This window comes from Protopterus annectens, chromosome 14.part0, assembly GCF_019279795.1.
Source record: "Protopterus annectens isolate FY-2018-M chromosome 14.part0, PAN1.0, whole genome shotgun sequence".
Classification (NCBI taxonomy): domain Eukaryota; kingdom Metazoa; phylum Chordata; order Ceratodontiformes; family Protopteridae; genus Protopterus; species Protopterus annectens.
Window position 1 is genome coordinate 523,174,912 of NC_056748.1, and position 16,491 is coordinate 523,191,402.

Consider the following 16,491-nt stretch of genomic DNA (forward strand, 5'->3'; position numbering starts at 1 on the left):
ACAGTTCAGAGTAATGGTGAGTGTGGAAGAGAGGTGAAGAAGAGAGTACAGGCATGATGGAGTGGGTGGAGAAGAGTGTCAGGAGTGATTTGTGAAAGACGAGTACCTGTAAGAGTGAAAGGGAAGGTCTACAAGAGGGTAGTGAGACCAGCTATGTTATATGAGTTGGAGATAGTGGCACTGACAAAAAGGCAGTAGTCAAAGCTTGACGTGGCAGAGTTGAAGATGTTAAGATTTGCACTGGGTGTGACAAGGGTGGACAGGATTAGGAATACGTATATTAGAGGGTCAGCCCAGGTTGGAAGGTTTGGAGACAAAGCCAGAGAGGCAAGATTATGTTGGTTTGGACATGTGCTGAGGAGGGATGCAGAGTATATTGGGAAAAAGATGCTAAGGATGAAGCTGCCAGGTAACAGGAAAAGAGGAAGGCCTAAGATAAGGTTTATGGATGTGGTGAGAGAGGACATGCAGGCAATTGGTGTGACAGAGCAAGATGCAGAGGACAGGAAGAAATGGAAACAGTTGATCTGCTGTGGCGACCCCTGACGGGAGCAGCCGAAAGAAGAAGAAGAAGAAGAAGACCTAGGCATGTCTCTCTGTCAATATAACCCAGGCAAGTCTATCTGTCTGCTTATATCTATCTATCTATCTTATTTTAATAATAATTGAGTACACACACATGGAAATAAACCAGGACTATTATGACAGTAAAGAAAGGTGTATTAGTGTCAGTGGTGCAACAGGAAAAGCATTCACTTTTGGTGCCTGAAGATCAGTAGTCTGCGAGTTCTACTCCCACCATAGGTGTATGGAATAATTACCACTGCTGACTCTGCAGTGCAGTATAAGGGAGGTGCTGCACTCCTTTGTGTGTCATCCTTTGGATGAGATGTTAAACTGAGATGCCATCTGCCGGAGTTGGCTGTGGCTCGGGTGGATGTAAAAAATCTCACTGCACTTATCAAAAAGAGTACTAGAAGTTCCCTGATGCAAAAAAAAAATTTCCCCTAGTAGTAATAAATGCCATCTTGGGTCTCCCCTGAAAAGAGGTCACTAGACTAGTGGGACTAACCGGTCAACAAAAGAGTAAACTAAATAAGGATTCAGGACAACAGTAAGAAACTGCTGAAGAACTGTTTATATGCAGCATTTACATGGTAAAACCATTGCTTTGATTTTGGGCATCTTATTAATAATACAGATCTAAGCAATACAGAATACACAGTCTGCAGTTGAGACAGTAACAATCTGGCAAACAATCTGCAGGTCAGGGTACAATAACGTTTGCAAGTGAGGGTGATCAGTGAAAGTCCACTATAGTGTCTGTGGGTAATGGATGGTCAATGAGGGCCCAGTAAGTGATTTACAAGTCAAGGAAGGTCAGAGAGGGCCTGAAATATTGTCTACATGTAAGGGATAGTGATTAAAGGTGAGGTACACGGTCTGCAGGTGACAGATGGTCAGTGAAGGCCCAGTAAATAATCCAGAAGTCAGGGAAGGTTAGAAATGGTCAAGTACAGTGTCTACAAGTAAAGGATTGTGAGTAAAGGTGAGGTACAGATACTGCAGGTTATGAATGGTCATTGAGGATCTGGTACAGAGTCTGCCATAAAAGAATGGTCAGTAAAAATCAGGTATGGAGTCTACAGGTGACAGATGGTCAACAAGGGTCATGTGCAGAATCTGCAGGTGATGGCTAGCCATTAAAGTTCTGCTACAGAGTCCACCATAAAGATATGGTCAGTAAAAGTCAGGCACAGAGTCTACTAGTAATGGATGGTCAGTAAGAGTCATGTACTGAGGCTGCAGATGAGCACTGAGTATGGAGTTTGCAGGTGATGGGACATGAGGCCAGGGAAACGAATCGTTCAGCAATGGATTCAACTGAACCTCTGCTGGTGCAGGACCACACCTGCAGGGAGCCCAGACTAGGTGTGATTCAGGTGCCAACAGTCTACATACCCAGAAAAATCAGAACCGCATTGGTTCTGATAGGACGAAAGAGGAGCTTAGCAAAGTAATGAGAAAAAGGGACAGCCTGGGAGTGGAAGCTCATGAGTGGTGCAGAAACTGGAAGAACCCATCCTCTTAAGGAGTGCTGGTAATGGTCATGTGAGCAGATGGACATGTTCACTATAAATGAAACAAATTTGAGGTCAAGCAGAGCCTGAGCAGATATTCTCCATGGTGACCAAGTGTTCCGGGAAGCTGACCTTTGTTCAGCCAGCTTGCCTCTTACAGGTCAAGCCTATGGTGATGCTCAAAGACTGAGGAGAAGGAAAGGTGAAGAAGGTGGGGGTGGGAGAGGCTACCAATATGCATGGCTGCTGATTATGTCCCTTAGTGGTCAGATTGATTCTACTACTTGTTCTCTAAAACCTTCAGAGGCATCACCATGTGATCTGACTAAACACTGACTAAACAGACTGGCCTTAGTACTGAGAGATGCACACAGGTACGTCAGGCAAAAACAGAACCCATTTCTACTGGGACCCCAAATTTTACAGACATACATGCTGCAGTAAGAAGTCAAGCAGAGCTGTGAAATCTCACTGTTTAACACAAAGAATTAAAGTTACGAGTTGCTAAAGGTTTGATTCTGTAAGTCTCTATTTACCTACTGTGTGAATCTGAAAAAGTCAGTTAGTGCTTCGTGGTCATTTCTGAGAAGAGGCACTTTCACTACTAATAAAAAAACACCCCTCCTTTCCACCACAATCCCATAAAAAATGAAACTCGGCCAGATCAGTTTAATTTCCAACCTGTGCCAACAGCAACCATAAAAAAAATCTGAATGCATTAAAATCAATCATTTAGCAGCAGACAGTTTGTCTGCTGAGTCTATGAAAATAGCAGCAGACACCTTCTCCTATACTGTTTCTATCCTTATAAACTATTCTGTGTCAGAGAACTGTATCCCAGCCATCTGGCAAAAGACTTTTATTATACTCCTACACAAAGGGGACACATCCATAGAATTCGCCATCTATAGAACTATAGCTATCTTAACACCTGTATCAAAAACCCTGGAGAAATGTATCCATTCATAACTGTTAAAAATACCTTAACAGTAATAACCTCCTCTCCAGTACCCAAAATGGTTTCCAGTTTAATGAACACCATAAACCATGTAAGAAATTCTAACCACTTAGTATCATCTGTTTCCTTGACCTATCAAAATACACCATCTGTCAACAAAATCTGCTCACAGAATTCTATCCATCAGTCTCTCCCAGTTAGCCCTGTCATGGTTCCACAGCTATCTCACAAACAGACGGCAGGCAGTAAAATGACTTCAGGACTTTTCATCCTTCCTATATGCAACAACTTGAAGAACAGCAGCAAAGAAAAATCCGCAACTGGCCGCAATACAAACACAGATTTATTAAAGAACTCTAGCGCATCGGCGCACAGCCTTCCAAACACAACATTTCAGAAGCTTTTTATATAGTACCATTAATTAATTAATTAATTAATTAATTAATTAATTAATTAATTAATTAATCAATTACATAATAATTGCTTCCAATTAATCTCTAAATTTAAACCTACATGTACCATAGTATTAAACTTTAAGATATAAATAGACTCTTTATAAAGAAGTTTATCCTTGATGTCACTTACTTCACCAATTTTCATAAAATCTTGCTCTAAAACAGAAACTTTTAACAAAGAATAATATAGCAATAACCCATGCCTGGGTGTGGGTAATGCTGGATTTACCCACGGTTGGCGTGGTTTGGTCCCGAGGCTAAGCCCGAGGACCAAACAAAGACAACCGTGGGTAAATCCAGCATTACCCACACCCAGAAGTGGTTATTGCTATATAATGACATTATTTAAGAAAATAAATAATTACTTTTCTTAAATAATGGCATTGTATAATGCCTCTTTGCTGCCCTTCCGCAGCTGTCTGGTATTCCACGGCAGTTCTGATGTACTGCGCATGCCTCACGCAGTACATCAGAGTTGGGCAAAAGCAACGGAGAACGCAAGATCTCCGTTGCTTTTTATCTCGCTATGTTAAGTGGGTTTAACATAGCGAGACAGCTTTAAAATAAGCAACGGAGATCTCCGTTGCTTATTTTAAAGCTGTCTCGCCATGTTAAACTCATTTAACATAGCGAGACAGGTTTAAAGCAACGGAGATCGCAAGATCTCCGTTGCTTACTGTGTCGCTATGTTAAAGGAGTTTAACATAGCGAGACAGCTTTAAAAAAAGCAACGGAGATCTGCGTTGCTTTTTTTAAACCTGTGTCGCTATGTTAAACTCTTTTAACATAGCGAGACAGTGTTTTATACTAACGGAAAAAGTCCGGGCGACCGGACCTTTTTCCGTTAGTATATTGAAGGATTTACAATGAGCACGCTGGTTGGGCTGGCCAATCAGCGTGCACGTGTTAGAGGAGGCATTGTATAATCCCCATTATGTACTGTTTTAAAGTGCATTGCAATATTACTTTCAACTTTACTATTCTTTATGTCCCTTATATGTTCCTGTATTCTTATTTTTAATTTTCGTTTAATTTCTCCTATATAAAATAAATTGCAGGGACAATTACGAACATATACTACCCCTTCACTATTACATGAAAAGCTACCACCAGGTGAAAACTTGGTACCATTTATTTTCTTAAAGCTTGTAACAATACAGGAACATATTGAACGACCACCACAAGGGTAAGTACCCTTCATGGCAGGAGTTATATATAATGTCTCATTAGGCATGGAAAAATAACTAGAGACTAAAATATCTTTTAAACGTTTTCCTTTTTTATAGGAAATAGAGGGACCATTTGCTATTATTCTTTCCAACTCCACATCCTGAAGTAAACTTTTCCAGCAATTATGCAATATTTTATTAATCCTATTACTCAAGCTATTATATACTGAGACAAAATATATCTGATTTTTACAAAGTTCAGTGTTATTCCTCTCTTTATTCATAACACTTTGACACTGATTCAGTCCCGGTCTATGTGCAACAACTCTCTGTAAAGACTTCTTAACCATATTACAATTATAACCCTTATTTATAAACATATAAAAAGTGTACCTACACTCTCTTATAAAATCTCCCCAATCACTACAAATTCTATCCATGCGAAGAAACTCCCCATAGGGTAAAGCTTCCAATAAATGCTGGGAATGAAAACGGGCCCCATGCAAAAAATGAATCTTGTCAACAAATTTCCTGTGCACAGATGTCTAAATGCCCCCACCATTAATCCCTTCTAATACTAAATCTAAAAAATTGACCATGCTACCACACTGTATATCATCAAATTTCAAACCATAAATATTCTGTTCTAAATCCAAACGGAAGTTCATAACATTATGTCTGCCACCCCTACAAATAAAAATTAAATCATCAATATATCTGTAATAAACAATGACATTATTTCTCACAAACTCATGCTTATACAGATATTCCAACTCAAAAAGTGCCATGAACAAATTTGCATACATGGGGGCAAAAGATGCCCCCATGGTAGTATCTTCTAGTTGGTGATAAACACAACCATCAAACACAAAATAATTATTTAACAAACAAAAATATTCAAGTTCTATAATATAACAAGACAAGTGAGAATTTCCTAAAAAATAATTTAAAGCTTTAATACCATCCTGATGTCTGATGCTAGTGTATAAACTTTTCACATCCATAATTGCATAATACATCTCACTACTCCACTTAGTATTCTATCCAAAAAAATCAAAAGAGTATTTTATGTAAGACTGCAACTTCATAACATAAGGTTTTAAATATTCATGTATAAGTAAACCTATATTGGTTAAAAAACATTTATAAGCACCAACAATTGGACGACCCGGAGGGCTCTGCAGATTTTTATGTAGTTTTGGCAGACAATAAAAAGGAAGGTATCTTACACTCACCCACATCAAATTTTCTATCAATATGACCTTGAGTCACATAACGCAATCTGACTCCCTTCTCTAATAACATCTTATATTGTGTCATAGCATTAATATAATCAACAATTACATTTTCTATAAACATTCTCATTCATTAGATGTTCATAACACATGCTTTTCATGTAATAGTGAAGGGGTAGTATATGTTCTTAAATGTCTCTGCAATTTATTTTATATAGGAGAAAGTAAAAGAAAATTAAAAATAAGAATACAGGAACATATAAGGGACATAAAGAATAGTAAAGTTGAATGTAATATTGCAATGCATTTTAAAACAGTACATAAAGGTGATTATTCTTTGTTAAAAGTTTCTGTTTTAGAACAAGTTTTTATGAAAACTGATGAAGTATGTGACACCAAGGATACACTTCTTTATAAAGAGTCTATTTACATTTTAAAGTTTAATACTATGGTACCTGTAGGTTTAAATTTAGGGATTAATTGGAAACAATTATTATGAAAATGATTAACTAATTAATGAATGGTGCTATATAAAAAGCTTGTGAAATGTGTGTTTGTATTACTCCTGGAAGGCTGTGAGCCGAGGCGTCAGAGTTCTTTAATAAATCTGTGTTTGCACTGTGGCCGGTTGTGGACTTTTCATCCTTCCTACCTGTTTCCACTGGAGTCCCACAGGGTTCAGTCCTTGGCTCCCTCTTATTCAATACCTTTATAAATAAACTTCATACAGCCACCAGGCTCTCCCCAACCCTCTCAAATCTTAATGACCTCACCCAGGACTCCTCCTTATTCAACAAAACATGGCTAAGAAAATCTCACCTTCTACTAAATCCTGAAAAAACAAACCTAATAATCTTCACCCCAAAACATTTCTCAGACTAAAAACAATCTTTTAATATACTTTCTGAAAAGAATAGAAATAGTAAAACAACCAAAACTTCTGGAAGTTACAACAGATGAACACCTAAAATAAGATCTCTACATTCTACACTGTTATAAAAAACACCAGAAACTTGGTTTATTACACAGAATTATACAATGATACCTCGTTAGTATTCAAAAAATGTGAACACTGATTGGACAGCCCAACCAGCGTGCCCATTGTAAATTGAGCATATACCAATAGAAAGAATCTAGTTGCAGAAGTACCACTGAGCGGACAGGCTTTTTCTATTGTTATATAGTACAGAGGCATTAGTCTCAACTATTCAGACTTTTGCCTCATAATGTTTAGCTGTTCCTCATAAAATATGTGGTTTTCCGACAAATGACTAAGGAAGGAAGTCACTAAATAACGATACACATTTCAGTTTCAGACTTTCTTTCGTTCAGACAATGTGCAATTATTATCATAGCTTTCTAAATTTATAACACCAACATTTACAATCAGTACACTCCTTTACCTATGGCTTTTTCCACACTTCTTGAGCTAAGAGGTTGAGTGGTACATAGAGGAAGAGGAAATACAAGAAAAATCGGGTACATTCTGCAAAACTAAAGAAACATACCCGATTTTTCTTATATTTTTCTCTGCCTCTCTCCTACCTCTAAACTGCCCAAATTTTACATTTTTTATTTTCTTTTGCTTGCTTTCCAAACCACCGATATACTATGTAAGGATAGGAACATACATCCCATACATGTGTGCAGTACATCAACAAAGCAGAAGAATGTGAAAACAACGTGGAAGAAAGAATAGTTGTGTAAAATCTTACCATAGCCATAGATGTCCTGCTCTTCCATGTTGTAGTATTCCAAACCCTTGGGTTTTCCTCTCTTGCTACCTGAACATCTGGCCAGTATACAAAAGCTTCTAGTCACGGCAGGGTACGTGGGACATCTGATGTTGCCTAAGGGAGTGTGGACCATAAAAGTGTTGTCTGCTCATACCAAACCTCAGAAGTGAGCACCCGTCGGACCCCCAGTCCCAGGATAACTGTATTAAGTCCAGTGCCATCCAAAAAGGGACAGTTTGATGGAAGACGGGAGAAGGAGAGAGAGAAGGAATACTGCAACATGGAAGAGAAGGACATCTATTGTTATATTTTACACAACTATTCTATGTCCTTCTGTACTCATGCTGCAGTATTCCAAACCCTTGGCTGAGTGCCAAAGCTCAAGGGGAAGAAGAGGGTGGAGGCCTGGAACTATTTTCTAGGAATCCATGAAGGATTCCCCTGGCAAATCCAGCCCTGGATTTAGAAATGTGGTCCAATCTATAATGTTTGGTAAAGGTGTGAACAGAGGTCCATGTAGTTGCCTCCAAAAAGGAGGCAGTGTCAAATCATTTAAAGAAAGTCCCAGAAGAAGAAGCCATAGCCCTAATGGAGTGGGCTGTACCCTTGGATCCTAAGGATTTTCCATGGTATGCATAGCAGAAGGAAATTGTCCTGTAAATCCAGGCAGAAATGGTCTACTTAGTCACTGCTTTCCCCAGAGCCCTGGGGCGAAAGGAGACAAACAATTGGTCTGATTTCCTGATAGATTTAGTCTTGTCAAGGTAAAACCTAAGCTGTCTGTGCACAGCAAGGGAATGTAAGACTCTCTCACTGTTATTCTGAGTGTGAGGAAAGAAAGTGGGGAGGTGAACAGCTTGATTTAAGGATAACTCATTGACCACTTTGGGCATGAAGGAGGGTTTGGTCCTAAGAGTTACTCTGTCCTTGTGGAAGGTGAAGAGAGGGAAATGATGGCCTGTAGCTCTCACACCCTTCTGGCTCATGTCAATGCCAAGAGTACCGTTTTCCAAGTGCAGTGTTTTAAAGAAGCCTTAGAGGATGGTTCAGAGGGTGCCACCGTGAGCTTCTCTAAAACATAATGAAACCAAAAACCACCAGTCCAAGGTATAAAAACCTTGTATAAGCCAAAACCAGTAAGTAAAACAAATCACACTGTACTTTAAAATGGGTAGAAAGGAAGAATTTCTCTTCTCCAAAATTTCCTTTTCTAACTGTTCCAGAAAAATGGTATCATATCTTCTATTCAAAAACAAATTTGTTATAAAATCAAATTCTTCTTTTAAGGTTGCATCACTTGTTATTCTTCTTGCCCTAATATAATGTCCCCTAGGCAAATTCTTTTTCATAAAAAAGGATGACTCCTGCTACAATGTAAATAACTGCTGGTAAATGTCACTTTTCTATGAATTCTACTTTCAAATTCCATATTGTCATTATTCCATTGTAATGGGACATCTATGACATGACCAACTTCACCCATGGTAGACTTTAGAAAAGAAGATTTCCCATTTAATTCATTCAAAAGATTTTCACAATCTAAGGGGAGGTCCCATCTAAAACAAAAAATAAGTAATCTACAAAGTGCTTGTAAAAACACACTTTATAAGTGTCCTTAATATTATGTAAAACAGTAAATTCCCACCACCCCAGCACTATATTTGCAGAGGAGGACGTAGCTGGAGACCCTATGGCCACTCCTCTCCTTTGCTTGTAGAATTGCTTGTTAAAAATAAATTAATTTGTTATCCAACAAAACCTCAATTAAACTACAATAAAAATTCACCTGCTGAGTAGGGATATCTGAAAAATTAGTAAGAAATAACAAATTCTACCCCTTCATCATGTGGTACGGCTGTAAAAAGTGAACAAATGTCAGCTGTACAAATAATGTTTGCTCTGGCATAAAATTATATCTGAGGTTAAATTCATGGAACTTATCTAAAAAGTCCCAAGAATCTTTGACGTAAGAATCTAAGTTGTTGACTAACGGATTAATCAAAGCATCCACAACCAAAGAAATCCCTTCAGTAATGTAACTGGGAGCAGAGACAATAGGCCAAGGGGGGGTGGTTCTAAACATTTATGTAAGTTAGGAATCCCAAACAACACTCCTAACCTAGGATTTTCTGTTACAAAAGTTATGCATTTCTTCATTCAAGTTTCCTTCTAAACAATTGTCATACAAAGAAGTATGTACATATCTATAGCATTTGTTGACACACATACTCTCAACTTTAATGTACTCACTTTCATTACTTAACATTGTCTCAATGCTTTCAATATACTTTTCCTGGTCCATTAAGACCAAACTGCCCCCTTACTGGCCTTCATAATTCTCAATTTTCTGTTTTCTCTAATTTCATTTAATGCTTCTTTTTCCACTAAGGAAAGATTAAAAAAATGTTTATCTGAAACTCTTTTGTTTAATAATTCCCTGATCCCATCTTCACATAACATTTCAAAAATTTTTAAATTATGGTTTAAAGGTGGATTAAAAGTTGAAGGTTTTACAAATCATAATGTGTCAGACAAACAAATATCACTTAATATATAACCTAAGTTTAATTTACGTACATTTTCTTTCCAGCTCAATATTGTCCTAGAAACTTCAGCTCAAAATGTCATTGTATAATAGCAATACCTAACTTGTGGGTGTGGGTACACTGAAGACTGACCCATGGTTGCCTTTGTTTAATCACTCAGGCTTCACCCTCGTAAACCACACCAACTGTGTGTAAATCTTCAACATACCACACCCACTCATCGGTTAATGCTAAAACAAACACTATCTCTCTGACAGCACTCGAAAAAAAAACAAAACACTGCATCAACCTACTTACTACCATCTCTCCGTTATGCCTCTCTCCATCAACCTACTTACTACCATTTCTCCGTTATGCCTCTCCCCATGTTCACTAACTTTTACAGCACCCAAAAAATGAAACTAGACTGCTGTTAATTGAGTTACCACCAATCTGCCTACAAAAAGTCACCTTCCCCACAATATCTCACATGCTCACAACTACATATTGCCCATAACCTAAATACGTAGACCAAAAAAAGTACAGTTGTGTACACTTACCATAAATGTACATGTTCGAGTGTATTCACTGTTGCAGTCATTATATTTGGGTTATCTGCTTGCAGTAGCCCTCAGTTGGCCCGATTAACAAAGTCTTGGGTCCTACGTCAGTTGCTGTCTCTTCTTCCGTGACGTCAGGTCGTCAGGGGTATAAAACATGCAGCCGACGTCATTACATCAGTGTTTCTTGCCCCAGATGTCAGGTGCCCCCCTAATGGGAAGCAATTAAATCTATAAATATACAAGGTTATACCTCAAACAAAAAAGCAAATACACCAAAAAGCTTTTAAGCATTGAAAAGGAGAGAAGAGGTATAGCCAAAAAAAGTCAGGGGGCTGGAGGGAGGGTAACCAGGACTGCAACAGTGAATACACTCGAACATCTACATTTATGGTAAGTGTAAACAACTGTACTATGTTCTTCGTGTTTCACTGTTGCAGTCATTACATTTGGGTAGATTCCCAAAGATAAGGATGGGAGGAGGAATTTAGATAGCATTAGGACCAGCTATAAGGCCCTGAAAAACTGCAGTGGCAAAGCCAGCTCTGGATTTAGAGAAAATTGGAAAATGGTAATGTTTGGTGAAAGTATATACAGAACTCCAGGCAGCAGCTTCTAGGATGTCCCTGGTAGGTACACCTCTGAGAAAGGCTGTAGAGGTAGATGCAGCCCTGGTTGAGTGAGTCTGATCCCTTGTGGGATAGGTCTTCCATGGTGCTTATAGCAGAAATGAATGCAATGGCCTATCCATTTGGAAATGTTTTGCTTTGAAATAGCCTTCCCCTCTGTCCCTGCAGCAATTGCCACCAGCATTTGTTCAGATTTCCTTTGAGGTTTAGTCCTGTCCAATTAGAATCTAAGTTGTCTGTGCACATCTAAGGAGTGCAGTATCCGTTCTCCTTTGTTCTGTGGATTAGGAAAGAAGGTTGGCAAATGAATGGACTGATTAAAGGCCACACTGGATACCACCTTTGGCATGAAAGCGGGATTGGTCCTGAGGGACACCCTGTCCACATGAAAGATGATAAAAGGCTCCACTGCCATAAGGGCCTGTAATTCAGATACCCTTATAGCTGAAGTGATGGCTAAAAGGGAAGCTGTTTTCCAAGAATGGAATTTTAAATCTGCAGTAGCAGCTGGCTCGAAAGGAGGAAGGGTGAGTTTCTCCAATACAAAGTTAAGGTCCCAGGCTGGAGTTGGAGCTCTCCTGGGTGGTTTTAAATTTTTGGCCCATCTGAGGAACTGCTTGAGCAGTGGATAAGAGAAGAGGGGAGGTTCTGTGTTGTAATGAGCTGAAATGGCTGAGGCATGAATTTTTATTGAGGAAAAAGACAGGTCCTTGTGAAGCATCTCAGTTAAGTGTTGTAAACTCTGAGGTAAACTGGGCACTGCTGTGCTCATCCCTTGAGATTGGTTGCAGGCACACAATCTTTTCCATTTTTCAGATTTTCTAGAACTAGGCCCCCTTGCCTCTAAAATGACATCCATCATTGCTTTACTGAGGGATGGTAAAGGAGAGCTTAGGTAATTAGCCAGGCTGCTAGGTTCAGTGTTTGAAGCTGAGGGTGCGGAATCTGGTTCTCCTGCTGAGACAGCAGGGTAGGAGTCTGAGGCAGATGACATGGGGCCAACAGTGACACACTGCGTAGGAGGGGGTACCAGTGTTGGCGTGGCCAGGGTGGTGCAATCAAAATCATCCTTGGTTTGTCTTGTTTGATCTTTAGTAGTACTTTGGAGAGCAGAGGCAGTGGAGGAAAGGCATAAACTGATAGGTTTTTCCAGCTGAAGGACAGAGCATACACCTTCCAAGCTCGTCTGTGGGGAGTCCTTGCGCAAAATTTTTTCAGTTGATAGTACTGGGGGGAGGCAAACAGGTCTATATCTGGGCTCCCCCATTTGCTTGTCAACATGTTGAAAATCCTTGGTTCTAGTTTCCACTCATGTGGGTCCATGAGGTTTCTGCTTAGTCCGTCTGCCAGTGTATTTAGTTTTCCTGGCAGGAATTGAGCTTGTAGATGCACTTGGTAGCTCAAGGCTGTGTTCCACAATGCCATGGCCAGTCTGTAGAGGGGGTAAGAATGTGTACCCCCCTGCTTGTTTATGTACCACATAACAGTTGTGTTGTCCGTCTTTACCATTAATTGTCCTGGAAGAATGTGGTCTTTGAAGGCTGTCAGAGCATTCTGTACAGCTAACATTTCTTTATGATTCATGTGAAGGTGCATTTGAATTGGGTTCCATTTGCCCTGAATGGACTTCCCTGCCAGGTGCGCCCCCTATGCATAGTTTGATGCATCTGTTGTTAGGGTTTGGGTGGCAGGGGTTAGTGTGAATGGTAGTCCCTTGTTTTGGTGGCAGGCCTCTGCCCACCAAAGGGACTCTAGGCGTAGACAAGGAATGATAGGAATCATTGCTTCTAGATCCTGAGAATGTTGACACCATAGGCTTTTTAGATACCACTGTAGTTTCCTCACATGCAGCCTTGCATATGGAATTAGAAGAATGCAGGAGGCCATGAACCCCAAGGCTTGTAGTATTTGCCTTGCAGATAGCAGGGTTTCTGTGGCCACTTATTTGAAGTAGGTTGTCAAGTGAATTTGTTTCTCTAGCATGAGGAAAGCCATCTGGGAAGTTGTATTCAAGCTTGCTCCCAGGAATATAATTTGTTGACAAGGTACCAGGTGTGATTTCTTTTCGTTTATGGTGTACCCCAGACAAGTCAGCACCCTTTGTACAAAAGCCAGATGATTCAAAAGTATGTCCTGGTTTTCTGCTTGAATTAGACAATCGTCCAGGTATTGGTATATTTGAATATTTCTTTGCCTGCAAAATGCAATGACTGGAGCTAGGCACTTTGTGTATACCCTGGGTGCAGTAGATAAGCCGTAGGGCAGAGCAGAGAACTGATAGTGCATGTAGCCTGCTTTGAAGCATAGGTATCTTCTGCAAGATTCCCTGATTGGGATGTGCAGATATGCTTCCAACCAGGCATCTTTGCTTAGCATAGGAAGCAACTAGTGAAGAGTCAGCATCTTGAATTTTGGAATCACCAAAAAGGTGTTTAGAGTAGGCAGGTCCAGGATAGGATGTCAAGAATTGTCTTTTCTGGGTACCGGGAAAAATCTCGAGTAGAAACCTTGTCCCTTTTTTTCTTCTGATACTAACTGAATAGCCGCTATGCTTAAGAGAGAGTACTTGCTTCTGGGCTTCTGCCCACTGATTTGGAGGTAGATCCGGCCAACAGCTTGTAGCTGGTAACGTGTGGAAGTGAAATCTGTATCCGTGGGACACTATATTTAAAACCCATTTATCCTGGGTAATGAGTCCCCAGTTCTTTGCATGAAGTTCAATCATTTCCCCCAAAGGGGCAGTCAGTTGAGAAGTGCTTGGAAGTTTTAAAAAGAAGTCATAGAGACAGTTTACCATAGGGGGGAGTTTTATTACTCCCAGATTTGGAAGTGGAGGCCCCCCCACTGCTTAGTCCTGTGTGTCCCCTGGGACTGAAGCCTGGGTGCTCTGCTGGAACTGGGTTTGGACTGAGAAAGTCTGGAAGAGGCAGGAAAGGACCAATTCTTAGCAGGCCAATGCCTACTAAATCTTGGAGGTTGTACTTGTAAAAAATCTTTAACAGTCTGCATAGATTTAGCTTTTTCTCCATCTTTTTAAGAACTTCTTCTGCCCTGTTGCCAAACAGGTGGTCCTGATTTAAGGGAGCATCCAGTAACTTCGCTTTAACATGATCTGGCAAGGATTGCTCCTTAAGGCAAGCATGCCTTCTACGTACAGACTCAGTTACCGCAGCCCTGCAAGATGCCGCTAGTGAATCAAAACCACATTGCAAGGTATGTTTTCCAACCTGTTCCGCTGAATGCATTAAATCCTGTAAATCCTTATTTTCAGCACAATCAGGAATCAACATCATCTTCTGTTTAAGCAATCCAATAATATGCTGCTGATACTTTAACATATGAAACTGGCAATTCAAGGCCCTAATGGCCAAAGCTGCAGAAGTGTATACCTTCTTACCCCATCTATCCAGCGCCCTGGAGTCTCTATCAGAGGGGGTAGGATTTTTGGCAGTAGTAGCTGCAATGCCCTTGGGTCCCTGTGAAACGGTTTCAGGATCCGCAGTAGGATTTTTGAAAATGAACTTGTGAGAGTCAGGAACCCTGTAATATCTATCAGGTTTTCTGGAAGCAGGAGGTAAAGAGTCAGGGGCCATGCTAGATTCCGAAAAGACATAATCTACAATGTCCAGTACAGGAGGTATGGCTAAAGACCTGTGCTGGGGCAGGAGTAAGAAATCCCTAAGCCTCTTTTTTAGAATCAGAGAAATCCTGACTTTCCCAATGAAAATGCTCCCTGAGAGTATGCAAGGTTTCATCAAAAGAGTCAGCTGCCTCTGTGTTAATGACAAAAGTGTGTGTGTGTGTGTGTGTGTGTGTGTGTGTGTGTGTGTGTGTGTGTGTGTGTGTGTGTGTGTGTGTGTGTGTGTGTTTGGCCATGTTTATGTGTGTGAGCATCTGTCTGTGCAAGTCCATGTGTGTGTATGTGTGTAAGTATGCATCCATGTCTGTGTGTCCATGTATGTGAACGTTTGTGTGTCTGCCTGTACACGTGTGTGTGTGTGTGTGTGTGTGTGTGTGTGTGTGTGTGTGTGTGTGTGTGCGCGCGCACATGGAGATCATGGCTCCTAATGGGATGTGTAAAACTCTAATCCCGAATTAATCTATCAATAAGAAATTCCCACCATTTTTTAAACTTGCTTTCTTTTGTACCTCACAAATCCAACCATGTAGCTCTTTCAGAACCTAAATGACTCTTCTGTTCTCCCGTCCTGCCTTTCATAATATCCCACATTATCCTGCATCCTCCCAAACATTTCAAGGGATACCTTACTGATATTCCCAACTTAAGGGTCGGTAAAAGAAGGTGGCAGCTGGATACTGGTAGGCTGCAGTATAGGTGTCTCCCATTTTATTATGGCTTACCCTTGTCTCCCTCTGGTGGCCAACAAGCATACTGCAAGTCCTGCAATAAAGCGCCAAATGAGGATGCATACTTCTATACTTCCAACACCTTGGCCAGAGGGCTGTGTACGTTGTAGATGGAAGTAGTGTTTGAGGTTTTTAATCCCTGTGCTTGACCCACCTATCGCTGTCTTTCATCTCTTGATCACACTATGGGACTAAGCCCATCCCTTATGTGTGGAAGGTTAAACCATTATCAGATGCTTATTCATATCCCTCTTTGTCTCACCCCTAAAGCGTCAAGACCTGTTACTTGAATTCAAGTCAATGGGGACTGTAGAAAGAATTTCGTTCCTTGGTGCCACAGTGATGGCTGAAACACCTAAAACTTAAAAAAACTTGAAACAATTAAGTATTCCAATACACCATCACAGTCATGTGGTCTATCTGTGGTCATGTGACACCCCCCACTCTCACACACACACACACACACACACACACACACACACACACACACACACACACACACGCACAATGCTGACCATACACAAACAATAAAGTCATGAAGTGTCTGTTTCTGGGTTTCAATGTCTTTGACTTGTATTCTATTTCCTATTTCTTTAAGTAAGGGACACTACAAAGGGGTTGGGAGGGTGGCCTAATGGTTAAGGTGTTTGCCTTACAGCCCAAGGTGCAAGGTTTGAGTCTCACAAGGGATAATTGGCTAGGCTTAAAATGGCTCGCAAGAGCAGTTAGCTTAGTACTAACCTATGGATATGGAAGAGAAGCTTGTGGATTTCTT

The 16,491-nt window shown here is 40.4% G+C and overlaps 1 protein-coding gene across 1 annotated transcript in view; it reads right to left on the bottom strand.

The window, feature by feature from the left end:
- The window catches only part of HK1 (hexokinase 1), a 623,778-nt gene that overhangs the window by 147,815 nt on the left and 459,472 nt on the right, over positions 1 to 16,491 (bottom strand). The gene's annotated exons all lie outside the window — the stretch shown is intronic.